The 26876-nt window shown below is 50.6% G+C and overlaps 1 long non-coding RNA gene across 2 annotated transcripts in view; it reads left to right on the forward strand.

Annotated features, from left to right (window-relative positions):
- Positions 1 to 24081: 24081 nt before the first annotated feature.
- Positions 24082 to 26876, forward strand: part of LOC129137117 (uncharacterized) — a 78697-nt gene continuing 75902 nt past the window's right edge. Inside the window, exon 1 of one of the 2 annotated variants that reach the window (XR_008539287.2) lies at positions 24082 to 24321. This is a non-coding gene — a long non-coding RNA (uncharacterized LOC129137117). The remainder of the gene's footprint in view (positions 24322 to 26876) is intronic. The other variant, XR_008539286.2, reaches the window with a different exon arrangement.

Genomic DNA, 26876 nt, shown 5'->3' on the forward strand with positions numbered 1-26876 from the left:
ACCAAGAATTTTGAGCTGAGAAACTATAAAATGGGAGTTGCCATTAAACAGAATGGGGAAGAGCAAATTTTGGGAGTTTCAGTGGCTCCATACAGACATATTAATTTTGAGATTCTTAACTGACATCCACGTGGAAAAGTCAGGGAGTGTTGGGTGTAGTGTCCAGTGTTTAGGTGTAATATGAAATATCAGGAAATTAATGACACAAAAATTAGTAAGAAAGCAAAGATAAGAAAGATAAGACGTCAAAGTCCTGAGCCTAATGGTCCTCTAACATTTAAAAAATAGTAAAGATGAAACCTGCAAAAAAGGACTAGGGGTAATTATCAAAAACGTGGTCGGGGGAAAGTAAGTTAAGTGTTCTGGAATTCTATAAAAAAGTTTTACAAAGAGAAGGTGGAGATCGACTGTGTGAAATGCTGCTGATATATAAATTAAGATGAAGGCCGAGAAGTTATGGTTCAATTTATAATTTAACAATATGGATAGCACTTATATTTTGATATGAGCAGCTCGTTGGAATGAGTAGGTGAGAAATCATATTGGAGTGGTTGCTGAGATGAAAGTCTGATCCCTGGATTCTTAAGGAAAAATTTTATTGGACTGCAGAGGCATAAATTGGATTTTTAATTCTGGAGTCAGGATGTGCTCAGTAAACATGTGCCCATCAATGCCTCCTCGCATTTTTTTTTAGCTAGGTATTCTGTTATCTTTTAATAATATAATAATTACCTGCAAAACCTACACCCATTTTGCAGCAAACCACCATGACACATGTATACCTGTGTAACCAACCTGCATGTTCTGCACATTTATCCCAGAACTTAAAGGAGAGAGAGAGAGAGAGAGTGAGAGAGAAAGAAAGCCAAGTGCGGTGGCCCATGACTGTAATCCCAGCGCTTTAGGAGGCTGAGACAGGTGGACCATCTGAGGTCAGGATTGAGAACAGCTTGGCCAACATGGTGAAACCCTGTCTTTACTAAACATACAAAAATTAGCTGGGTGTGGTGGGGGGCACCTGTAGTCCCAGCTACTTGAGAGGCCAAGGCAGGAGAATCACCTGAACCTGGAAGGCAGAGACTGCAGTGAGCTAAGATCACGCCACAGCACTGCAGCCTGGGTGACAGTGTGAGACAGTTTCAAAAAGAAAGACAAAAACAAAAACTAAAAAACACCCATTTAATTGACAAACTTTACAAAGACTGATACTAGAGGTTGTTGGAGAGGACGTTGTTCCACATATCTTATGAGTTGCCGATGGACAAGTAAGATGGTAAAATGCCTTTGAAAAACTGACCATACCTGCTATACTTAAATATTCAGATATCAAACACCCAGAAATTCCATCTTGTCATTTATTTCCACAAGAAAAAACAAGAGACCTGTATTAAAATATCGATTTCCATTAAAAATAATCACACTAGGTTTCCTGAAATTTTTTTATTGGTAGCTCTTGTTTTCAGCAGTACAACTTCCAATATATATGTGTATATATATTTAATATATGTATATATGTATATATATTAGAAAGATATATATGTATATTATACATATGCATATATTATATATTATGTATATATGTATATACATACACACGTGTGTATGTAATATACATACACACGTGTGTATGTAATATACATACACACGTGTGTATGTAATATACATACTGTAATATACATACACACGTGTGTATAGGTAATATACATACACACGTGTGTATAGGTAATATACATACACACGTGTGTATAGGTAATATACATACACACGTGTGTATAGGTAATATACATACACACGTGTGTATAGGTAATATACATACACACGTGTGTATAGGTAATATACATACACACGTGTGTATAGGTAATACATACACACGTGTGTATAGGTAATACATACACACGTGTGTATAGGTAATACATACACACGTGTGTATAGGTAATACATACACACGTGTGTATAGGTAATATATACACACATATGCATAGGTAATATATACACACATATGCATATATGTGTATATACACAGTATATGTATATATGTGTATATACACAATATATGTATATATGTATATATACACAATATATGTATATATGTATATATACACAATATATGTATATATACACAATATATGTATATATGTGTATATACACAATATATGTATATATGTATATGTATATATATTGTGTATATACACAATATATGTATATATGTATATGTATATATATTGTGTATATACACAATATATATGTATATATGTATATGTATATATTGTGTATATACACAATATACGTATATATGTGTATATACACAATATATGTATATATGTGTATATACACAATATATGTATATATGTGTATATACACAATATGTATATATGTGTATATACACAATATGTATATATGTGTATATACACAATATACGTATATATGTATATACACAATATACGTATATATGTGTATATACACAATATACGTATATATGTGTATATACACAATATACGTATTATGTGTATATACACAATATACGTATATATGTGTATATACACAATATACGTATATATGTGTATATACACAATATACGTATATATGTGTATATACACAATATACGTATATATGTGTATATACACAATATACGTATATATGTGTATATACACAATATATGTATATATGTGTATATACACAATATATGTATATATATTAGGCAGAATTTTGCTCTTGTTGCCCAGGCTGGAGTGCAATGGTGCAATCTCGGCTCACTGCCACCTCCACCTCCCAGGTTCAAGCGATTGTCCTGCCTCTGCCTCCCGAGTAGCTGCGACTACAGGCTTGTGCCACCACCCTCGGCTAATTTTGTATTTTTAGTAGAGATGGGGTTTCACCATGTTGGTCAGGCTGGTCTCGAACTCCTGACCTCAAGTGATCCACCTGCCTTGGCCTCCCAAAGTGCTGGGATTACAGGTGTGAGCCACTGTGCCCGGCCTATTTTGTATTTTTTAATCTACCACACTCTAAGAACACATATTTTAAATCAATTTGTACATTCAGTGACTAGAACAAAACCAGCATTTTGTAGATTCCAAAGAATTATTTGTTGTATAAATGATAAATAACTTAAATAAGTTATTATTTATAACATCTATATACAAACAATATATTACCTGAGAATACAGTGATAACATTTGTTATGTATAAAATGATTTCAATCTCAGTTAAAAATATTTTTGCATGAGTTATTGTCATATGCAGATGCTCACATTGTTTTGTTTAGATGAAAATGTTTGTAACTACTATGCACATTTTTGTTACTTAAGCCTTTTGGTCTTGCTGCCATAGCAAATCCTGTGCCTCTTAAGAACATGAACCTCTTTTACTTCATTTTTTAGCAGATTTCTTAATGAAATATATACCATACTATTTTGTTTAACACATAAGCAGACACCCTGTCAGAAGCAAAGAGACATCTATTCCACCATTACCACCCATGCCTCTGCTAATGTGGCTGCTGAAGATGTTACCTAGAGCAGAGGACTTTGTGTTCAACCTAAGCACTTTATATCCTTTATTTTCAATTGGGTAGGAGATAAAATAATTCAGCAACAATAAAAGTCACACTTCTTAAAGTTGCAGTCTCGCCAATGCACCACAATGTAGCAGTCTCTCTTGTGAGGTATCACCTGGCGTTCTTCATCTCACCACCAAGATGATTAAGGAACGGGGCACACGGGTGAGGTGGGAGTGAAAGTTTAATAAGCAAAAGGAGGAAGCTCTCTGCAGCAGACAAGGGCGTCCAAGTGGATTGCCGTTTTTACAGTTGAATCAAAAAGCTTTTATAAGAAACTCCTCTCAGCTATATATAAAACTGTCGGCACAATTCCCTTTATATATCCAGCTGTGGGTATGTCTCTAGTCAAGCACAAAGTGGGCTTCTCTTGTTTGTATAACTGTGGGTTTGTTTTAGGTAAGCCCCCCTCCTCCCTGCGCAAGTTCCCACAGAGGCCGCCATGTATATGCCTGAAAAAGGGAGGAAAATTTTACCTGGGAGCTTGCCAATTACACAAAGAACAGAAGGCAACTGTGCTGGACTCTGCATGCTTATCTGTTCAGGGCTTATCTGTAGGTGCAGTAGTTGTGATTTTTCAGGCAGACAGCTTCCCTGAGGACCAGTCTCTTACTTGTTTACTCAACTAATTTTCCTTTCCCTCTCCCTCAACATTATGCAGCAAAATAGAGTACACTTCTCTTTCCAGTAAATCAGTGTTGGTACTCCACTCTGAATACTTGTATTATTGGATTTCTTAGGAAAAAAATATTTGGGACCATAATTTAGATGCCATCAAACAATGAACAAAAATATGCTACTTCGTTTCCCTTCTCTTCTCTTGTTACCAGACAATAGCTAGTTTTCTTTTCTCTCCAACTCCTTTTTTCTGTGCTTCTACCTGATTTTTTAAAAAAACTTCTACACATTTCCAATCTTAGTACAGCAGACATCAAATATGTGGTCAAACTACATACATAGGAAGAGTTGAATTATATAATTATATTCAAGCATTTTAAAATAATTCCCCTTCCGTTTGTTTTGCAGTTATTTTACATAATCAAATGTCTTCCTGATATACGTCCCAACCCAGTGGTTGTCAAGCTCTGCTTTGTTTTCTAATTGCATCAGAATTATCCACAATTTTTTTTTTTTTTTTTTTTTTTTTGAGATGGAGTCTTACTGTTGCCCAGGCTGGAGTGCAGTGGTGTGATCTCAGCTCACTGTCATCTCTGCCTCCCTGATTCAAGTGATTCTCCTGCCTCAGCCTCCCAAGTAGCTGGGACTACAGGCATGTACCACCATGCCTGGCTAATTTTTGTATTTTTAGTAGAGATGAGGTTTCACCATGTTGGCCAGGCTGGTTTTGAATTCCTGACCTCAAGTGATCCACTGCCTGGGACTCTCAGAGTAAGAATTATCCAAAATTCTTATGATAAATATGGATAAATCAGCACAACTCAAGATTTAATAAAAATTTCCAAGAGAAGAAACCCAGGAATATGCATTGAAAACGTCTCCCTCAGGTGATTCTGATGTGATATGTGGTCTGAGTTTAAAATGCAAGGAAAATTACCTTCCCTGCCCTCCAGTTGGCCCTTATGTCCAGATGTCCCTCTTCCCCTTTCTCACTGTGCTCTCTCCTTCTGTGCCTTTGTTCTATTCTCCCTCCACTTCTCATCCAGATGCCAAGCCCTCTTCCATCAATTGTCCTAAAACTCCAAATGGTCAGTTGCCTCTATACTTCCCTCTGTCCCATGAACAAGTTACTCAGGCAAACGTAGAATTTCGGCTTGGACCAAGCTGAATCAAGAGCTGCAATTAAAGATTTCCCTAAGCCCAGAGGGGACCAGCAAATACTTACAGAAGATTTTGGATTTCCTCCGAATGCATAAGGCTCTGGGTAACCTGATGCTATAGACCAAATGTTATTGTCCCCCTCAAATTCAAGTGCTGAAATCTAATTCCCTATGTGATGATATTTGGAGGTAGGGCCTTGGGGAATGATTAGATCATGAAGGCAGGGACCACAGGAGTGGGATTAGTAGCCCCTATTGAAGGCACCATAGAGAGCTCCCTCCTCTCTTCTGTCATGAGAGGACATGGTAGAAACATGGCTATGAACCACAAAGCAAGCCCACACCAGACATAGAATCTGCTAACCACTTGACCTTGAATTTTGCCATCTCCAGAACTGAGAGAAACAAATTTGTTTATAAGCTTCCTCATCTATGGCATTCTGTTTTGACCCCAGATTAGCTAAAAACACCAAAATATCAACTTGTACACCAAATTTTCGAAATGGATGCTAAAACTTTGATGGCAAAAGGTGACTGATCTGCCTGAGAAATGAACCTACATGATCCCTCTTTCCACAAAGCTGGAGGGAGAGTCAACACAAGCAAAAATAGGTCAAAGTCTTCTAAAAGCCATACGTGAAGGGTTTTCAATATCACTTGATCAGATGGTAATTTAATCACCCAAAGAACCACAACAAAACACACAACTATCAGAGTTTTTCAACGTCACCTCAAAAACACCATCTGCAATATTAGGGAGTGAAAGAAGTCATGGAAGTTTCAAAAAGTCAAACTTTATTTCAGTGTTATGGTAGAAATTTGAAATTCTTAGTTAAGCTATGAATAAATCCTTGGGCAGATGCAGGCATGGAGATTCTGGAGTGCTGCTGCTGAGTTTAAGAGCTTCCTTTGGAGATGCCCCCTGGCCCCCTCAACCCCTGTCCACCTGTCAAGAAGAGGCCATCCTGGGCAGCACATTAGAGGCAAATGGCCCAGATGCCTAGCTGAGGGCAAACCTCCATTCCTGGAGGAGGAGGTCACCTCTGGGAGCAGGAGGACCTGCTGGAACCCCTGCTCACAGGCTCCTTTTCTTGCTCTCCAGCACCTCCTGCAGGCAGGCAAACACCCCCAGCAGCAGTAGCAGCAGGGCCTTCAGCAGCAGGGCTGCTGCTCTGCTGAATGAGAGAAGTCCCTCTCCAGTGAGGCAGAGGAGCCCAGGTTGCACACCCTGGTCTCTGCCTCCATAGCTTCCACTGTGCCCAGGACTGGGAGCAGTGTGGGAGCTGCTGACTGGAGCTGTGCTGGTCACCCCCTCTCTGCCACCTCTAGCTTCAGCCACACTTTCAGCTCCAGGGCTGAGGCCGGTGGCTGTACAGGAGGTGCTATGAAGTCAGGCAGCTTCTCACTGGGCTGGTCCTGTGCAGTCCCAGGGCAGCGGCAGGAGGGCTCTGGAGCTTCCTTTAGCTCCAGCGCTGTCCCTGGAAGGGGCTCTGCCCCTGGTGCTGGCACTGGCTCAACAGCTGGCACTGGAAATAGCTGTGTTTCTGCACCTGAAGCAGGAGCTGAAAAAGGAGAGAGGTCACCAATATCACTCACTTTCCACTGAAATTTCCAAACATGAAAACAACCTCACTGAATTTAAAGGAATTTCAGCCTGAAAACATTGTCCCTGGAAAGATTTCCAGACTGCAGGTGACCTCACCATGTGCCTGTGTCTCAGTGAGCTCCAGAGGCTCCAGCTGGACATGGACAATGTGCAGATGTGGCCCTGGTGGGATCACTGGTGAGGCCTGGCCTGGTAGCTCCATCTGGGGCCTGATGTCTACCTGGTGACTCCTGTCCTGTGGTACCTGGGGGGGCCTTCTGTCAAATGGCCAGAGGCATCTGGGGTGAGGGATGAGCCTACAAGGGCATCGTTGGAAAAGAAAGGCTCTCACTCCTGCCATTCCTGAAGCAGGAGCCTTGAGATGTGGGGATGCAGCACAAGAACATCTTGCTCTCTTGAGCATCTCCCACCAAGTGACCTGGCTATGGGGCTAACTCTAGGATGTGGGTGCCTGGTTATCGGGATTCTTTTTTTTTTTTTTTTTTTTTTTTTTGAGACATTGTCTCATTCTGTTGGCCAGGGTGGAGTGCAGTGGCATGATCTCGGCTCACTGCAACTTCCGCCTATTGGATTCAATCAATTCTCCTGCCTCAGTCTCCTGAGTAGCTGGGATTATAGGCACGAGACACGCACCACAACACCTGGCTAGTTGTTTTGTGTTTGTTTTTTGTTTGTTTGTTTGTTTTGAGACAGAGTCTCGCTCTGTCACCCAGGCTGGATGGAGTGCAGTGGCGTGATCTGGGCTCACTGCAAGCTCCGTGTCCTTGGTTCATGCCTTTCTCCTGCCTCAGCCTCCCGAGTAGCTGGGACTATAGGTGCCCACCACTATGCCCGGCTAATTTTTGTATTTTTAGTAGAGACGGGATTTCACTGTGTTAGCCAGGATGGTCTTGATCTCCTGACCTTGTTTGCTTTTTGTATTTTTAGTAGAAATATGGTTTTACCATGTTGTTCAGGCTGGTCTCAATCTCCTGGTTTCATGATCCTCCTGCCTCAGCCTCCCAAAGTGCTGGGATTACAGGTGTGAGGCACCGTGCCTGGCCTGGTTACCAGAATTCTAAGTTCTGTTAGGGTCTGTTGCCAAGGAAGTGAGGTCGCTTCTTTAAGGTTCCATCCCCTCAGCCTCCTCCTTCCAGAAGACCTACTCAGGACCCCAGTGGGCTGCTGACTGCTCATCCTCCCCACAGGACAACTCCTTACCTGTACACAGTTATGTCCACCCAGGGCCTACTTGGACACCTGCACCTGATGTTCACCAGGGGCCTAGGAATCCACTTGGGGCCTGGGATCCTACAGGGGCCTAATGTTACCCTGCAGATTGAGTAGCCACCTGGGGACCAGATATCAACCTGGGGACTGTGGTTGACCTGTGGGTTAATGTCCACCTGGGGACTGGTTATTCAGCTGAGGCCTGATGCGTACCTGGGGCCGAATGTCCCCCTCAGGGTGAATTCCACCTCAGACCTGTATGTCCACCTGGGGCCTGATGTCTGCCTTAGATCTATGTCCCACTGGGGCCTTGTGATCACCGGGGACTGGTATCCAGTTGTGGCCTGATGACCTACTGCATCCTGTTACTCACCTACGGCCTGGTGTCTACCTGGGGCTTGGTGATCACCTGGGAACTGGATATCAACCTGGGGCCTGGGTGTCCACTTAAGGCCTGATGTGTGCCTGGGGCCTGACTGTCCACCTGGGGACTGGGTGTCCACCTTGGGTCTGATGACTACCTGAAGTTAGGTATCTACCTAAGGCTTGGTGTCTACCTGTGGCCTGATATCCACATGAGTCTGGGGTTCGGTTGGGGCCTGCTGTACATCTGGGACCTTGGTGTCTATCTGAGGCCTGATGTCTACCTGGTGACTGCCATCCTCTTGAGGCCTGATATCCGCCTGGGAATGGTTTATCCATGGAAATGGTTGTGTCCGCCTGGGGCTGGATGTTGCCCAGGGGCTAGATGTCCACCTGTGGCCCCGTGTTCACCTAGGACCTGATGTCCACCTGGGGCATGGTGTTCACCTGAGATCCGGGTATTTACATAGGGCCTGATGTCCAGCTGGTGCCTAGGTGCCCACTGGGGGCCTTGTGTTAACCTGGTGACTGGTATCCAGCTGGGTCCTAATGACCACCTGGGTTGAATTATTCACCTAGAGTTTGGTATTCACTTAGGGCTTGAGTGTCAGCCTTGGACATGGTGTCCACCTGGGCCTTGGTTATCAAACAAGGGGTTTGGTATCCAGTTGAGACATCATTTGCAACTGGGGTCTGAGTGTTCGCATGAGGCCAGATGACCACTGGGGGCCTGAATGTCAACCTGGTGTCTGAAATTCACTGGAAGCCTAGGTATCTAGCAGGGGCCTGATGTCCACCTGGGACTAGGTGTCAACATGTGGCCTGATGTAAACCTCTAGTTGAGTGTCCACCTTGGGCCTGATGTCCACTGGGGGACTGATGTTCCCCTTTGATCTGATGTCTACCTGGAAACCGTGTATTCACCCATGGCCTGATGGTCACCTGGGGTTGAATGTCCAACTGTGGCCAGATGTGTACCCGGATTCTGGGCATCCACCTGGGGCCTGATGTTCAGCTGGGGCCTGGAGTTCACCTGAGGCATGATGCCTACCTGAAGCCTAATGTTCATCTGAGTGCTGGATGTTCACCTGGGGCCTGATATCCACCTGGACCCTTCTCAGGCCTGATGTCCACAGGACCCTTCTCAGGCCTGATGTCCACAAGTTGGTCTGGTATTCATCTGGGGCCTTCGTGTTAACCTGTGGCCTAACGTACTCCTGGGTTCTAGTGTTCTCTTGGGACCTGATGTCTACCAGGATCCAGGTATCCACCTGGGGCTCGGTATCCACCTAGGGCTTGATATTCACCTGGGGCCTAGGAATCCACTTGATAACTGGTGCCCATCGGGGTCCTGATGTTCACCTTGGGACTGGGTAACCACCTGAGGCCTGATGTCCACTTAGGGCATAAGTGTTTATCTGGGGTCTAGTGTTCACATAGGGTCTGATGTCAACCTTAAGCCTAGGTATTCACCAGGGGACTAGTGTCCAGCTGGGGCCAGATGTTCACTTGGGGCCTGGTGTCAACTTGGAGCATGGTTGTCAACCTAAGACCTGATGTCTAGTCCAGTGTCCACCTTGGGCCTGTTTACTACCCGGGGCCTGTGTGTCCACATAGACCGTGGTGTCAATCTGGGGCCTGGGTATTTACCGGGGGCCTGGATATTCATTGGTACATTATGTCTACTGGAGTCTTTGTGTCAATCTGAGCTCTGATGTCTACCTAGAGATTGGGTATCCATCTAAGGCCTGGTGTTTACATGGGGCCTGTAACACAAGGTTCCAGATGAACTCAGATGTCCACCTGAGGCCTGATGTCCACCTGAGTTCTGAGTGTTCACATAGGGCCTGCTGTCAACTTGGGACCTAAGTATTTACCTAGGGCCTGGGTGTCCACCTGGGGCCTGACTTCCAACTAGATCTTGTGTCAACATGGGGCCTGATGTCTACTTTGGGCCTAGGTGACTTTCTGATGACTAATGCCCACATGGCTCCTAAGGACCATCTGAGGCCTGGTATTAATTTAGAGACTGGTATCCACCTGGGGTCCAGGTATCCACTTGGGACCTGATGTTCACCTGGAGTGTAGGAATTCACGTGGGGCCTGGCATCCACCTTAAGTGTGTGTATCCAATTGAGTGCTGGTGTCCACCTGGAGTCCAGTGTATACCTGGGGCCTGATGTGCACATGGAGCCTGGGCGTCCATCTAGGACCTGATGTTCAGATAAGGGCTGGCATTCTCCTGGCCTGGTGTCCACATGGAGCCTGGGTGTACACTTGAAGCCTGATATCCCAGGTGGATACCTGGGCCCCAGTGGTCATCAGATCCTAATAAACTCTCAGGCCCCAGGTGCACATAAAGCTCCAAGTGGCCACCTAGGCCACAGGTTGATACATTGGGTCCAGGTGGACACTGGGTGCAAGATGAACACCAGGCCCCTGGTGAACACCAAGCCCCAGGTGTCTGCCTAGTCCTCAAGTGGACACCAGGCACTAGATTGACACACAGGTACCAGGTGGATATCAGGCTGCAGGTGAACACCAGGCCCCAGGTGGTTGGGTTACTTATAGCATAGGTGGCCATCAGTTCCCAGGTCTATATCCACTCCCCACTTCAAAATCAGGATCCAGGTGGATACCCATGTCCTAGGTGAACACCAGGTTCCAAATGAACATCAGGCTCCAAGTGAACACACAGGCCCCAGTTCAATACCAGCCTCAGGTGGACATCAGGACCCAGGTGGATCCCAGGCCCAATGTGCATGCCTAGTCTCTTGGAATACATCATTTTCAAGGTGGACACCCAGATTCCTCATAGACATCTGGTGCCAGGTGGATATGTGGCTGCAGGTGGACATCAGGCCCCAGGTGGAGACCCAGTACACAGGTGTAAATCAGGCTCCAGTATTTCATCAGGCCCCAGTTTAACACTTGAACTAAAGGTGTGCATCAAGACCCAGGTTGACAGCCAGTCTTCAGGTGCACACTAGGCCCAAAGTGTACACCTGTGCCAAGGTGGGCATCAGGCCCAAGGTGTACACCAGACCCCAAGTGGACATCAGGTTCCAGGTTGACACCAGTCTCTAGGTAGAACCTTAAACCCCAGTTGGTCATCAGGCCCAAGGTGGATACCTTGACCCCAGGGGGTCACCAGGTCTCAGGTCAACACTAAGCCCTAGGTTCAAGGTCTGAGATGGTTTCAGCCCCCATGTGGACTTTAGTCATAAGGAGCTTACCTAGGCCCTAAGTGGACATCAGGCCCCAGGTTGGCACAATGAACCATGTAGAAGTCAGGCTGTAAGTAGACACCCAGGCCCTAGGTAAATACTTTGGTCCCAAGCCAACATCAGGCCCTATGTGGACACCCAGACTCCAGGCAGATGTCAGGCCCCAGGTGAACACTGAACTCAGGGTGGTCATCAGACCCTAGGTTGACACATAGCCCTCAGGTAGACAACAGGCACAGGTGAACTTCAGACTCCAGATGAACGTTGGGCTCCAGGAAGAAGTCTGTGCCCCAGTTAAACACCGGGTCTTAGGTAGACATCAGGCCTCAAATGGATGCCCAGTCCCCAGGTGGATATAAGGCCTCAGGCAAACACCAGGCCCCAGGTAGACATTAGACACGAGATGGACACTCAAGCCACAAGTGAACATCTGTCCCCAGGTGGACATCCACCCAAGGTGGACATCAGGCCAGAGATGTACACCCAGGCCCCGGGAGAACCCCAGGCCCCAGGAGGACACTCAAGTGCCAGAAGGACACCCAGTCCCTAGGTAACTACAAGGCCCCAAGTGGACATGATGTTCCAGATGGATATGAGGCTCCAAGTGGATACTAGGCCCAGGTGGACCCCAGATCTCAGGGGCACACCAGGCCCCAGGGGAACACCAGGCCCTAGGTAAGCATGAAGTCCCAGGTGGACATCAGTTGCCAGGAGGACACCAGGACCCAGTTGCTCATCAAGCCACAGCTGAACACCAGTTCCCCATGAACACCAGTCCTCAGGTGGGCACCTAGTCCTCTCATGTGCATCAGGTGCCAGGCTGACATAGGCATCAGCTGAACTCTGGGCCTCAGGTGAACATCAGATCCCAGGTTGTCACCCAGGCCCCAGGTGAACACCAGGTTTTAGGTGGACACAAGGTCCTAGGTGGATGTCTATGCTCCTGGTGGACCTCAGGCCCTAGTGGACACTCAGGCCCTTTATAGACATCTGGCTCCATGTGCACTCCCAGGGCCCAGGTAGACATGAGGCCCCAGAGGAACGCCAGTCCTTAATCACCTAAGACTGAATTCCCCTAGGGCTGGAGACTGAGTATTCACCTTGGGCCAAGGAATCTACCTGGGGCCAGATGTCGATCTGGGGCCTGATGTCTACTCAGGTTCAGCTGTCCACCTAGGGCAGGGTGTTTTTCTGGGACCCAGAGTCTACCTGAAATCTTGCTATCAACTTAGGGCCTATGTGTCCACTTGGAGTCTGATGTGCACCTGAAGCCTGAGTTTTCACCTGGGATCTGATGAGCACCTGGGGCCCAGGTTTCCATCTGAAACATCAGGTTCTAGTTATACATCTGGGCCCCAGGTATACACTAGGCACCAAAAGAACTCCAGCCCCTATCTTAACATGAGGTCCTAGGTGAATGCCCAGGCCTCATGTCTACATAAGGCCTCAGGTAGACATGACTCCAGGCGGGCATCAGGCCTGATATTGGCTCTATGTCTCCACCCAAATCTCATGTTGAATTGTAATCCCCATGGGTTGAAGAATGGGCCTGGTGAATGGTGATTGAATCATGGGGGCAGACTTCCCACTTGGTGTTCTTGTGATAGAGTTCTTACGCGACCTGGTTATTTGAAAGTATGTAGCACATCCCCATTCTGGTCTCCCTCCTCCTCCCACATGGTAAAAAGGGCTTGCTTCCTCTTGGCTTTACATCATGATTGTAAGTGTCCTGAGCCTGCCCAGTCATGCTCCCTATTAAGCCTGAAGAACTGTGGGTCAGTTAAACCTTTTTTCCTCATAAGTTGCCCAATATCAGGTAGTTTTTTATAACAGTGTGAAAATGGACTAATACAAGGCCTTAGGATAACAACCATGCTTCAGGCCATAGGTGGACATCTGGCTGCAACTGGACACTATTCCCCAGGTGGATACCTAGGCTCAAGGTTGACATTAGTCCCCAGGTAAACAACAAGCCCCAGGTGAATACCTATGCCCTAGTAGACATCAGGCCTCAGGCTGACACTCAGTCTAACCTCAACATTAGGCTCCAGGTGGACGCCCAGACTCCAGGTGGATACTAGACCCCAGGGGTACACCAGACTCCTGGTAGGCATAAGGCCCCAGGAGGACACTAGAATCCAGGTGTACATAAAGCCACTGGTTGACACCAAGCCCTCAGAGGAACACCAGGCCAACTAGTGGATGTTAGGCACATGAGAATACTTGGGCACCAGGCAGGTATCAGGCCCCAGGTAAACATCAAACTTCAGGTGGACATCATTCTCCATGTGAACTCTAGCCCCAGCTAAGCATCAGGCTCCAGGTGGAAGCCCAGACCCCAGGAGCACTTCTGGCCACAGTTGAACATCTGTCTCCAGGTGAATATCAGACCATGGATGGATAGCAAGTCCCCAGGTGGACATCAGGTCAAAAGTGAATATAAGTCTCTAGGAAGACATCTGGCCCCAGGTGGATACCGAACTAGAGGTTTACATCAGGCCCTAGGTTGACAGCAAGGCCCAGGTAGACAGCAGGCTCCAAGCGAAGACCAGGCCCAGGTGGATACTGAACTAGAGGTTTACATCAGACCCCAGATTGACATTCAGTCCCCAGGTGGTCATGACACCTCAATTGGACACCAAGTCCGTAGGTGTCCCAGGTATACACCAGGTCAAAGATGAACACAAGACCTAAGGTTGACACTGAAGCCCCAAGTGGACATGAGGCCCTAGGTGAATAATATGACCCAGGGGATCATTAGGACCCAGCTTCATACCAGTCCCCAGGTTTACACGAGGCCCCCAGTAGGTTCCTAAGCTCTAGTTGGACATGAGGTCTCCAGTAGACACCCAGGAGTAAGGTGGACATCAAGCATCAGATGGACATCTGGCCGTGGATGAACATCAAGCCTCACATGGATACCTAGTCCGCAGGTAGACATCAGGCCCCAGTTTGACATCAGTTTCTGGATGGATCCCCAAGCCCCAGGTGGATATCCAGTCTCCAGCTGAACATCAGCCCCTCGTGGACACCCAGGCCCCAGGTGGATATCAGGTGTCAGGTGAACACAAGTCCCTAGGCAGACATCAGGCACCAGGTGCACACTCAGACCCCAAGAGGACATCTGTCCCCAGATGGACATCACACTCAAGGTGTACATTAGGCAACAGATATACACCCAGGTCCAAGGCAGACACGAGTCCCTAGTAAAACTCAAGGCCCCAGGAGGATACTCAAGCCCTAGGTGGATGTCCAGACCCCAGGTAATTACAAGGCCCCAGGTGGATATCAGATTCCAGATGAACATTAGGCCCCAAGTGGATACCTAGGCACCAGGTAGACACCAGGCCCCAGGTGCATCCCCCAGTCTCAGGTGCACACTAGGCCCCCAGTGAACACTGGCTCCAGGTGAGCACCCAGTCCAAGGTAGACACCGTGACCCAGGTGGTCATTAGGCCACAGCTGAACACCAATCTTGAGTGAACACCAGATCCCAGGTGGGTACCTAGTCCAGGTGGGTATTGGGCCCCAAGTGGACACCCAGCCCCCAGGTGAACATCAAGCTTCAGGTGGACATCATGCCTCAGGTGAACTCCGGGTCCCAGCCCAGCTGAACATCAGGCTGCAGGTGGATGCCTAGGTTCCAGGTGCACAACAGGTCACAGTTGGACATTCAGCCCCAGGTGAACATCAGGCCATGGGTGGATAAACAGTCCACAGGTGGACATCAGGTCAAAGGTGAACATCAGTACTCAGGTGGACATCCGGCTCCAGGTTGACACCAAGCCCAAGGTGGACACTGAACTAGAGGTTTGCATCAGGCCCCAGGTTGACACCCAGGCTCAGGTGGACATTAGGCCCCAGGTGGATACCTAGGCCCCTAGTAAACCTCAGATTCTAGGTTGACATTCAGGCCCCCAGTAGTCATTTGGCCCCAAGTGGACACTCAGGCGCCAGGTTCACATGATGTCTTAACTGGACATCATGGCCAAGGGGCCAGTTTGATACCCAATCCTATGTGGGTGCCAGGTCCAAGGTTACACTCAAGCCCCAAGTGGACACCAGGCCCTAGGTGAATAATACAACCCAGGTGGTCGTTAGGCTCCAGAATGACACCAATCCCCAGGTTAACAGGAAGCCCCCAGTGTGTACCTAGGCCCCAGCTGGACATCAGGCCTAATGTGGACAAACAGGATCAAGATGGACATCAGGACTCAGGTGGACATCTGGTGACAGGTGGACAACAAGCCTGGTGTGTACCTTGTCCCCGGGTGGTCATCAGGCCCCAGTTCAACACCAGTCCCTGAGTGGATTCCTTGGCTCCAGGTGGACATCCGGTCTTCAGCTGAACATCAGACCCCAGGTGAACACCAGGTCTTAGGTGGACATTAGGCCCCTGGTGTACATAAAGTACCAGTGGACATCCATGCTGCAGGTGGACATCCAGGGCCCAGATGGGCATCAGGCCCCATTTGGACATTGAGGCCCCAGGAGGATATCAGGCCTCAGGTGAACCCTAGGTCCAACATAGACATCAGGCCTTAGGTTGACACTCAAGCACCAGATGGACTGCTGCACCTAAGCAGAAAACAGACCCTTATCTGGATATCTAAGATACATGTATACAGCAAGCCCCAGGCTGACATCCAGACCCCAGGTGGACACCATACCCCAGGTGAACAGCAGGCAACAGTTTGGCACCAAGTACCTAAGTGAAACAAAGCCTTAGGTGATTACCAGGCCATAGGTAGTCATTAGTCTCCAGCTGGACAATAGTCCCTAGGTGGATACCCAGGCCCCAGGTGGACACTAGACCCCAGATTAACACAAAAACCAAGTAAAAAATCAAGCCCCAAGTGGACAACCTGGCCCTAGGTAAATACACAAATCTCAAGCTGACACCAGGCCCTATTTGGACACCCAAGCCCTAGGTGGACTTCGGACCCCAGGTGAACACTGAACTCTAGAAAGTCTTCAGGCCCTGTGTTGACTACCTGGCCCCAGGGAGACACCAGGCATAGATGAACTTCAGGCACCAGCTGTACATCAGGTTCCAGGCAAATGTCCAGGCCCCAGGTGGATATCACACCTCAGATGAACACCAGGCCCCAGGTAGACATCAAAAACCAGGTGGACACTCAGGCCCTTACTGAATATCCGTCCCCAGGTGGACATCTGTCCCAAGGTGGACACGAGGCCACAGATGTACACTTAAGCCTAAGGCAGACCCCAGTCCCCAGGAAAACTCCAGGCTCCATGAGGGCACTCAGACCCCAGATGGATGCACTGGTCCTACGTAAATACAAGGCCCCAGGTAGACAGCAGGCCCCAGTGAACACTGGAGCCCAGGTGGGTACCTAGTCCCCAGGTGTGCATCAGGCAGAAGGTTGACCCAGTCCCCAGCTGAACTCTGGGCCCCAGCTGAACATCATAACCCAGATGGTCACCCAGGCTCCAGGTGAACACATGGTCTTAGGTGGACATCAGGCCCCACATGAACACCCAAGCCCCAGGTAGAGATCAGGCCTTAGGTGTACACCAGACCTCAGGTGGGCATCTGGCTCCAGATGGCCATAGGTGGATAACTAAGCCTCTCCTGGATATCAGGCCCCAGGTGGGCACCAGGGTCCAGGCGAACATCTAGCCCCAGGGGGACATGCAGCCCCTGGTGGACATCAGGGCTCACATGGATAAACAGTTTACAGATGGACACCTGCCACAGGTGCCTCACCTCTACTCCCTGAAACCTCACTTCCCTTCATGGGCCTTTTGTCCGACTTGGGGTACCCCAGCCGCCCTAGGCACACACTGGACTCGAACCAGGGACGCCAGGCTCCCTGGGGCTCAGCGCAAGGGTTCATGGGAATACACTTTCATCCGTGGGGGACCCAGTCCCCGCTTCTCCGTGGCACCGTTTTTTTTTTTTTTCTCTGCCCCAGGTGCCTCACCTTCCCCTCATGGGCCTTCTGTCCACCTTGTGGTACCCCTGGCGGCCCGAGGCGCACCCTGGGCTTGAACCAGGGATGCCAGGGTCCCCAGGGCACAGCGCAAGGGCTTATGGGGAGACACTTTCTTCCGTGGGGGTCCCAGGCCCCGCTTCTCCGTGGCGCGTTTTTTTTTCCTCTGCCCCAGGTGGGTCACCTTCCCCTCATGGGTCTTCTGCCCGCTTTGGGGTACCCCTAGTGGCCCCAGGCACACGCTGGGCTCAAATAAGGGTCGCCAGGGTCCCCGGGGCCCAGCGCAAGGGTTGATGGGAAGACACTTTCACCCGTGGGGGACCCGGGCCCCGCTTCTCCGCAGCGCTGTGTTTTTTTTTTTTTTTTTCTCTGCCCCAGGTGACTCACCTTCCCCTCATGGGCCTTCTGCCCGCTTTGGGTTACTCGTAGCAGGCCAGAGGTGCACCCTGGATTCGAGCCAGGGATGACAGGGTCCCCGGGGCCCAGCACAAGGGCGGATGAGAAGGCACTTTCGTCCTTGGGGCACCCAGGCCCTGCTTCTCTGTGGCGCGGTTTTTTTTTTTCTTTTATGCCACAGGTGCCATACCTCTCCTCCCTCAAACCTCACCTTCCCCTCACAGGCTTTCTGCCCGCCATGGGGTACCCCAAGAGGCCCGAAGCGCACCCTGGTCTTGAACCAGGGATGCCAGGGTCCCCTGGGCCCAGCTCAGGGGCTGATGGGAAGACACTTTCTTCCGTGGGGGACCCAGGCCCCGCTTCTCCGCGGCACAGGTTTTTTTTTCTCTGCCTCAGGTGCCTCACCTACCCCTCATGGGCCTTCTGCCCGCTTCTGGGTACCTCTAGCGGGCCCAAGGCGTACCCTGGGCTCGAACCAGGGTCGCCAGTGTCCGCGAGGTCCAGCGCAAGACCTGATGGGAAGGCACTTTCGTCAGTGGAGGACCCAGGCCCAGCTTCACTGCGGCGCGGTTTTTTTTTTTTTTTTTTTTTTTTTTTCTGCCACAGGTGCCTCACCTTCCCCTCATGGGCTTTCTGTCCGCCTTGGGGTACCCCCAGCGGCCCGAGGCGCACCCTGGGCTCGAACCAGGGATGCCAGGGTCCCTCGGGCCTAGCACCGGGTCTGATGGGAAGGCATTTTCTTCGTGGGGAACCCAGGCCTCCCTTCTCCGTGGCGAGGTTTTTTCCTTTTTTCTCCTCCCCAGGTGCCTCACCTTCCCCTCATGGGCTTCTGCCCACTTTGGGGTACGGCTAGCGGCCCGAGGCGCACATACGGTTCGAACCAGGGTCGCCAGGGTGCACGGGGCCAAGCGCAGGGGCTAATGGTAAAGCACTTTCGTCCGTGGGGGACCCAGGCCCCCCTTCTCCGTGGCGCGTTTTTTTTTTTTTTTTTTTTTTCTGCCACAGGTGCCTCACCTCTCCTCCCTCAAACCTCACCTTCGCCTCATGGGCCTTCTGCCCGCCTTGGGGTGCCCCTAGCGGCCCGAGGTGAACCATGGGGTCGAACCAGGGACGCCAGGGTTCCCGGGGCCCAGTGCAAGGGCTGATAGGAAGACACTTTCGTCCGTGGGGGACCCAGGCACCGCTTCTCCGCGGCGCAGTTTTTTTTTTTTCTTTTGGCTGCCCCAGGTACCTCACCTTCCCCTCATGAGCCATCTGCCTGCTTTGGGGTACCCCTAGTGGACCGAGGCGCACCCTCGGCTCGAATCAGGGTCGTCAGGGTCCCCGGGGCGCAGTGCAAGGGCTGATGGGAAGACACTTTCGTCCGTGGCGGACCCAGGCCCCGCTTCTCTGCGGCGCGGTTTTTTTTTTTTTTTTTTTTTTTTTCTGCCACAAGTGCCTCACCTCTCCTCCCTCAAACCTCAACTTCCCCTCATGGGCTTTCTGCCCGCCTTGGGGTACCCCTAACGGCCCGAGGCGCACCCTGGGTTTGAGCCAAGGTCGCCAGGGTCCACGGGGCTCAGCGCAGGGCCTGATGGGAAGGCACTTTCGTCCGTGGGGGACCCATGCCCTGCTTCTCCGTGGCGCGTTTTTTTTTTTTTTCTGCCACAGGTGCCTCACCGCTCCTCCCTCAAACCTCACCTTCCCCTCATGGGCCTTCTGTCTGCCTTGGGGTACACCTAGCGGCCCGAGGTGCACTGTGGGCTCGAACCAGGGAAGCCAGGGTCCCTGTGGCCCAGCGCAAGGGCTGATGGGAAGACACTTTCGTCCGTGGAGGGGACCCAGTCCCCGCTTCTCCGCGGCGAGGTTGTTTTCTTTTTTTTTTCTCTGCCCCAGGTGCCTCACCTTCCCCTCATGGGCCTTCTGCACACTTTGGGGTACCCCTAGCGGCCCGAGGCGCACCCTGGGCTCGAACCATAGAGGCCAGGTTCCATGGGGCCAAGCGCAGTGGCTGATGGGAAGGCACTTTCGTCCCCGGGAGACCCAGGCACCAGTTCTCCGCTGCGCGTTTTTTTTTTTTTTTTTTTTCTGCCACAGGTGCCTCATCTCTCCTCCCTCAAACCTCAGCTGAAACTTTTGGGCCTTCTTTCCTCCTTGGGGTACTCGTGGCAGCCTGAGGCGCAGCGTGGGCTCGAACCAGGGATGTCAGCGTCCTCGGGACCCAACTCAAGGGCTGACGGAAAGACACTTTCGTCAGTGGGGGACCCAGGCCCCGCTTCTCCGCGGCGCGGTTTTTCTTCTTTCTCTGCCGCAGGTGCCTCACCTTCCCCTCATGGGCTTTCTGCTCTCCTTGGGGTACCCCTAGCGGGTCCAAGGTGCACCCTGGTTTCCAGCCAGGGACACCAGGTTCCCCAGGTTCCAGCGCAGGGGCTGATGGGAAGACACTTTCATCCGTGGGGGACCCAGGTCCAGCTTCTTTGCGGCGCGGTTTTTTTTTTTTTTTTTCTCTGCCCCAGGTGTCTCACCTTCCCCTAATGAGCATTCTGCCCGCTTTGGGATACCCCTATTGGGCACGAGGCGCACCCTGGGCTCTAACCAGGGTCGCCAGTGTCCATGGGGCCCAGCGCAGGGGCTGATGGGAAGGCACTTTCGTCCGTTGGGGACCCAGGCCCCGCTTCTCCGCGGCGTGTTTTTTTTTTTTTTTTTTTTTTTCTGCCACAGTTGCCTCGCGTCTCCTCCCTCAAACCTCACCTTCCCCTCATGGGCCTTCTGTCCGACTTGGGGTACCCCTAGTGGCCAGACGCACACCCTGGGTTCAAAACTGGGACACCAGGGTCCCCGGGGCCCAGCGCAAGGGCTGATGCGAAGACACTTTCTTCCTCGGGGACCCAGGCTCTGCTTCTCTGCGACGTTTTTGTTTTTGTTTTTTTCGCTTTTCCCCAGGTGCCTCACCTTCCCTTCATGGGCTTTCTGCCCGCCTTGAGGTACCACTAGCGGGCCCGAAGCGCACCCTGGTTTCGAGCCAGGGACGCTAGGGTCTCCAGGGCCCAGTTCAGGGCTGATGGGTAGGGACGTTCGTCTGTGGGGGACCCAGGCCCCACTTCTGGGCGGCGCAGTTTTTTTATTTTTTTCTCTGCCCCAGGTGTCTCACCTTTCCCTCATGGGCCTTCTGTCTGCCTTGGGGTACCCCTAGCAGGCCGAGGCGCACGCTGGGCTCGAGCCAGGGATACCAGGGTCCCTGGGGCACAGCGCAAGCGGTGATGTGAGGACAGTTTCTTCTGTGGGTGAGCCAGGCCCCGCTTATAGGCGGCGCGGTTGTTTTTTTTTTTTCCTCTGCCCCAGGTGCATCACCTTCCCCTCATGGGCCTTCTGCCCGCTTTTGGGCACCCCTAGCGGCCTGAAGCGCACCCTGGTCTCGAACCAGGAATGCCAGGGTCACCTGGGCCCAGCGCAAGGGCTGATGGGAAGATACTTTTGTCCGTTGGGGACCCAGGCTCTGCTTCTCCGTGGTGCGGTTTTTTTTTTTTTTCTGCCACAGGTGCCTCACCTCGCCTTCCTCAAACCTCAACTGCCCCTCATGGGATTTCTGCCCACTTGTCTTCCGAGGCTGCGGTGTGGATCTCGCACTGCGGCCGCCTCGCCTTGGCTGGGGAGAACCTCGGTGGGTAGGATTCAGAGGGGCTTTTGGTTTCCCGTTTTCCACACTGAACCCTTCTAACTGGTCTCTGACCCTGATTATTAAGGGCTGCAAACAGGAAGGATTTTATTCACCATTGATGCGGCTCCGAGTAGTCCCAAAGCGAGGCAGTGCCCCCAAGGTCTGTGCTGAGAACGCTGCTCTGCCTTCGCGGTGTCCCCCGGGTGTGTGCTGAGCAGAACGCAGCTCCGCCCTCGCGGTGCCCCCGGCCCGCCCGCCCAGGTCTGTGCTGAGGAGCACATGCTCCGCTTCGCTGTATCTCCGAAGTCTGTGCAGAGGAGAACTCAGCTCTGCCCTGGCAATGCTCTCCGGGGGTCTGTGCTGAGGAGAAGGCAGATCCGCCCTCGCAAAGGCACACGGCGCCGGCGCAGGCGCAGAGAGGCGCACGGGGGTACCCCTAGCGGGCCTGACGCCCACCCGTGTCTCGAACCAGGGTCTCCAGGGTCCACAGGGCCCAGAGCAGGAGCTGATGGGAAGGCATTTTCATCGTGGGGGATCCAGGCCCTGCTTCTCCGTGGCGCGGGTTGTTTTTTTTTCTTTTTCTGTGACAGGTGCCTCACCACTCCTCCCTCAAAACTCACATTCCCTCATGGGCTTTGTGCTCCCAAAGCTCCCCTTGGGGTGCACTTAGCGGCTGAGGCACACACTGAGCTCGAACCAGGGACACCAGGGTCCCCGGGTCCCAGTGCAGGGACTGATGGGAAGACACTTTCGTCCGTGGGGAATCAGGCCGCGCTTCTCTGCGGCGAAGTTTTTTTTTTCTCTGCCCCAGGTGCCTCACCTTCCCCTTATGGGCTTTCTGCCCACCTTGGGGTAACACTAGTGGCCCGAGGCATACCCTGGGATCAAACCAGGGACGCCAGGGACCTCAGTGCCAAGCGAACGGGCTGAGGAGAAGACAATTTCCTCCGTGAGGGACCCAGGCACTGCTTCTCGGCGGCGCGTTTCTTTACTTTCTCTGCCTCAGGTGCCTCAACTTCCGCTCATGGACCATTTGTTCGCTTTCTGGTACCGCAAGCGGTCCCGAAGCACACCCTGGGCTCGAACCAGGGTCGTCACTGTCCACTCTGCCCAGCGTACGGCATAATGGGAAGGCACTTTCATCCATGGGGGACCCAGGCCCCGTTTGTCTGAGGCGAGGTCTCCTGTTTTTTTTCTGCCCCTGGTGCCTCACCTCTGTTCTCACAAACTTCAAATTCAACTCATGGGCCTTCTGTCCGAGTTGGGGTACCCCTAGTGGCCCGACGCGCACCCTGGACGCCAACAACGGATGCCAGGGTCCCTGGGGACCAGCGCAAGGGCTGATGGGAAGACATTTTCGTCAGTGGATGACCCAGAAACCGCTTGGCAATGTATTTTTTTCTCTGCCCCAGCTGCCTCAACTTCCCCCCATCAGCCTCCTGTCTCTCTGCGCCTGCGCCGGCGCCATGCGCTTCTCTGCGCCGCCACCATTGCTGGGGGATGGGTCCCTGAGACTTGGCGAAGTAGGAGTACTGGACTCGCGCACAGGCCCTGTCTCGCAGGTTTTCAGGTGCGCTTTGCGTTTCCTCCGCTTTGAGGGGCAGGTCTCCAGTGGCCCCCGGGCGCAGGCCTGGACATCACTGTCCGTCTCGTCATGACCCACTACGGCCTCAGAGACACAGGCTCACTGCATGTGCTCTTGGGGGATGTCAGTGCCACGTGTGGTCACACTGGCTCCGGCTTGGACTAGCCTCTGTCTCTCTTTGCCCGTGTCGCCAGAAGCCGCGAGGTCGAGATGCCGGAGCCCCCGGGCCTTGGCGATGAAGGCAGGCCCCTGCTCCACTCAGGAAGGAGGGAGGCAGTGCGCTCGTGGGTCAGTGCCTTTGCAGCCGACAGCACGCCTTGCGGCCCTGGGGATCTTTCTGCGCCCCGGCGAGAGCCTTTCCGCCTCACTGCATTGTAACCCCATTCCCGATCACCGGGTGGGATCCATCATCGGATCCCAAGAGGAGTCCGCGCAGCCCAGCCGACACCCCGAAGCTCCTCCTTCACCGGGAACCCAAGCAGAAGACCGATCAAGGAGGTCCTGACGACAGGACTCCTATGGGTCCGACCCTGGGTCTCCCGCAGGCCCCTCTGGTAGTCCTCTTCCCACCTGCCGCCCGGGGCTGCGCCGCAGCCGCCGCCGCACCCTCCAGCACCGCCGCCCCAGTCCCCACAGCCGGCGCGTCGCCGCCATTTTTTAAAGGCTCCGCAGCCTGACTCTGCAGAGTAAGGGGGGGTGGGGCGGGTGAGTCGGCCTCGCCAGTGCGCATGCGCGAGGCCTGAGCCGCCGCTTTGGTCACAGTGACCGCCACCGTTGCCCGGGGATGGGTCCCTGAGACTTGGCGAAGTAGGAGCCCTGTGTGATCGTGCGTCAGAGTCGGGGCTGAGGTCAGCCCCGGCCAGGGCAGTTACCAGGACGGTCTCCGGAGGCCGGGATTCGCGGAGGGTCCACCAGCAGGAAGAAACCCCAGGAGGAAGAAACCTCAGACAGATCGCCGGGGAGGCAGCGCGGGATCCCAGCCTCAGGCGTGCGCGGACGGTGTGCGGGTGAGTCTCCCCAAAAGTGGTGCCCTTGTGATGTCGAGGACAGGTCTCCCTGTGTGCCCGTGGGCTGCTGTCTCACCGGTGGCTCGTAGTCGCGGAGAGCAGAACCCGGCAGCTTCAGGGGCTGCCTGGGGGTGGGTGTTACCTGCTGTATGTCTGTGTCCGTTATGGATGTGTGTGTGTGTGTGTCTGTGTGTCTGTGTGTGTGTGCGCGCGCGCGCGCGTCTGTGTGCCCACTACCGTCTCTCTCTTAAGTCTCTCTCTCTCTCTCCCTGCTCACTCTTTCCGTCGCCCTCTCTTTCTGTCTCTGTCCGTCTGTGTGTGCGTGCGCCTTGGGACACATGTTCCCTGTGCGCCGGAGGCTGGGTTTCTTGCACCTCGGCCTTTCTTCTGGTCAGCCTCTCCCCGCGTCTCTGCCTGGGTGTTGTGGCCGGTTGGCAGTCGTTTTCCCGGCGGTTCCGGTTTGGGGGTCTGTGAAGGCCTGGGCAACGTGGGCATCTGTGTCGGAGCCGCAGGGGTTTTCATTCCCTCCCCATCCGGAGCAGCCTCTTTGCTAGGCTAGATCCAGACGACCGCTCCCCAACCAAGGACAAGGGCCTCCCAGGCACTCATTGTCCATCCGCAGGAGGGTGCCCGCAGACCTTCCAGAAGATGCTTCTCACGCCTCTCGCCCTCTGCCCTCATGGAGAAATCTAGCCACAGCTCGACGCAGGGACGGGGAAGGAAGCCGTCAACGTGATGGGGCAAGCATCTCTGTCACTCAAAGGCAGTATAGAGGTCCACCACAGAGGCATATCCAGTATGGTGCCCACCACCTCATCTTGGGGCTGGGTGAAGGGCAAGTGGCACTGCAGGAAATATTAGCCTTGTTCTCTGTCTTCGATTTGTTCCAAAATTGCGGCCCACACCAGTGCTTGGGCTTGTGAGAATGGAGGGCTCTCCAACAGTTCAGAAACAAGCAGTCTGCCCCAGGGGTGAGAGGAGCAAAAGACACCCCCACCTATGCTTTTCCATGGAACATCAAGTCCCTCAGAGTATAATCTCTGCTGGGTTCTTGCTTCCTTATTTTTCTGTGTTCAAGTTTCTTCTTGTGGTGCTCTAGCACACTTCCGTCAATATAGATATTGGAATTAACGATTATTTATCCATAACTTTGCTTTCTCTTTCTGAGAATAACTAGAGTCAAATATCTATAGTCAGTCATATTGAAGAAAAACCTCAGAAATATACTTCTTAGTAACTCAACACCCAAGAGCAAATCATAATGGAAATTATAAAATATTTTTAATTAAAAAATGTATACTACATTATAAAATGTGTCATTCTAGAGGAAAATGTAGAACCTTAAATTCTTATTTTAGGAGGACAACAAATTAATATTTTAAATGTTTTGAATTTATTGGTAGAAGTTAGAAATATCAACAGAAATAAAAGGAAATAAAAAATACATGCATAGTGATTAAGAATACAGGGAAAGAAAAGTCAAGAAATATGGCCAAAAGTTTGTTAGTTGTTGTAGGAGCCATACAATAACAAAACTCTGGAGAAATGGCTTGATAAAATTAAGAGAAGAAACAAGTATGCAATCTCAGGAATCAAAATAGGAAATAATTATACATCAGGTGTCAAGAATTTTTTTTGTTTTTTGGAAAGGATCTGATGGTAAATATTTTAGGTTTTTGGGCTATATGGTTTGTTGCAACTAATCAATTCTATTGTTGTGGCATAAATTGAGAGTATATCAATGAATAAGCATGACAGTGTTCCAGTAGTACTTTATTTATAAATACTGTCTGGCTTATTTGCCACAATTTATTGAGTTTTGTTTTAAATAATACAAATATCAAGAAGGTAAATTAGTGTAGTATGAAAACGTTTAATTCAATAAATTTGGAAATATATGTAAAATGTGTACAATTACTTGAAACATGCATTTTTCCAAAAGTAACCTAAAGTGAAAAGAAAAATCTGAATTGTGCTACAACAAATGCATTTAATCAGTAGTCAGAAATCATCTCATAAAGATAATTTCAAGCCATGATGACTTTACTGGCAAGTTGTTTCAAACATGAAACAAAACAATAATTCCAATCTTACATACAATTCTTTCTGAGCATGAAACAGGAAAGAACATACTCTATTTCATTTTATTATGCTATTATGACTCTGATATTATAACCTGACAAGGATAGTAAAGGGAAAGTAAATTAAACAGCAATGTAATTTATGAAAATAATGAAGGAAAACTTAGAAAAGTACCATGCAGAAATAAGCAATGCATTAAAATGTAAGACATCACAGCCAATGTTTATTCTAAGAAACCCTGGGAAGCAATAATGGCCTCATGTAAAGGTATCAATTACTATGATACACCACAACAAATAACTTAACAATATTATAAGCATATTTAATTTTATTTTCTTAAAAAGTCATACATTTTAACAACCCGAAATTAAAAGAGAATCTAGTTTAACTGATAACATTTGTTTTCAAAAGTTCTATTGAAATTATAACACTTAACAAAGGAATGTTAAAATATTTCCTTTGTGATTGGGAAC

This window comes from Pan troglodytes, chromosome 16 (assembly GCF_028858775.2).
Source record: "Pan troglodytes isolate AG18354 chromosome 16, NHGRI_mPanTro3-v2.0_pri, whole genome shotgun sequence".
Taxonomy (NCBI): Eukaryota; Metazoa; Chordata; class Mammalia; order Primates; family Hominidae; genus Pan; species Pan troglodytes.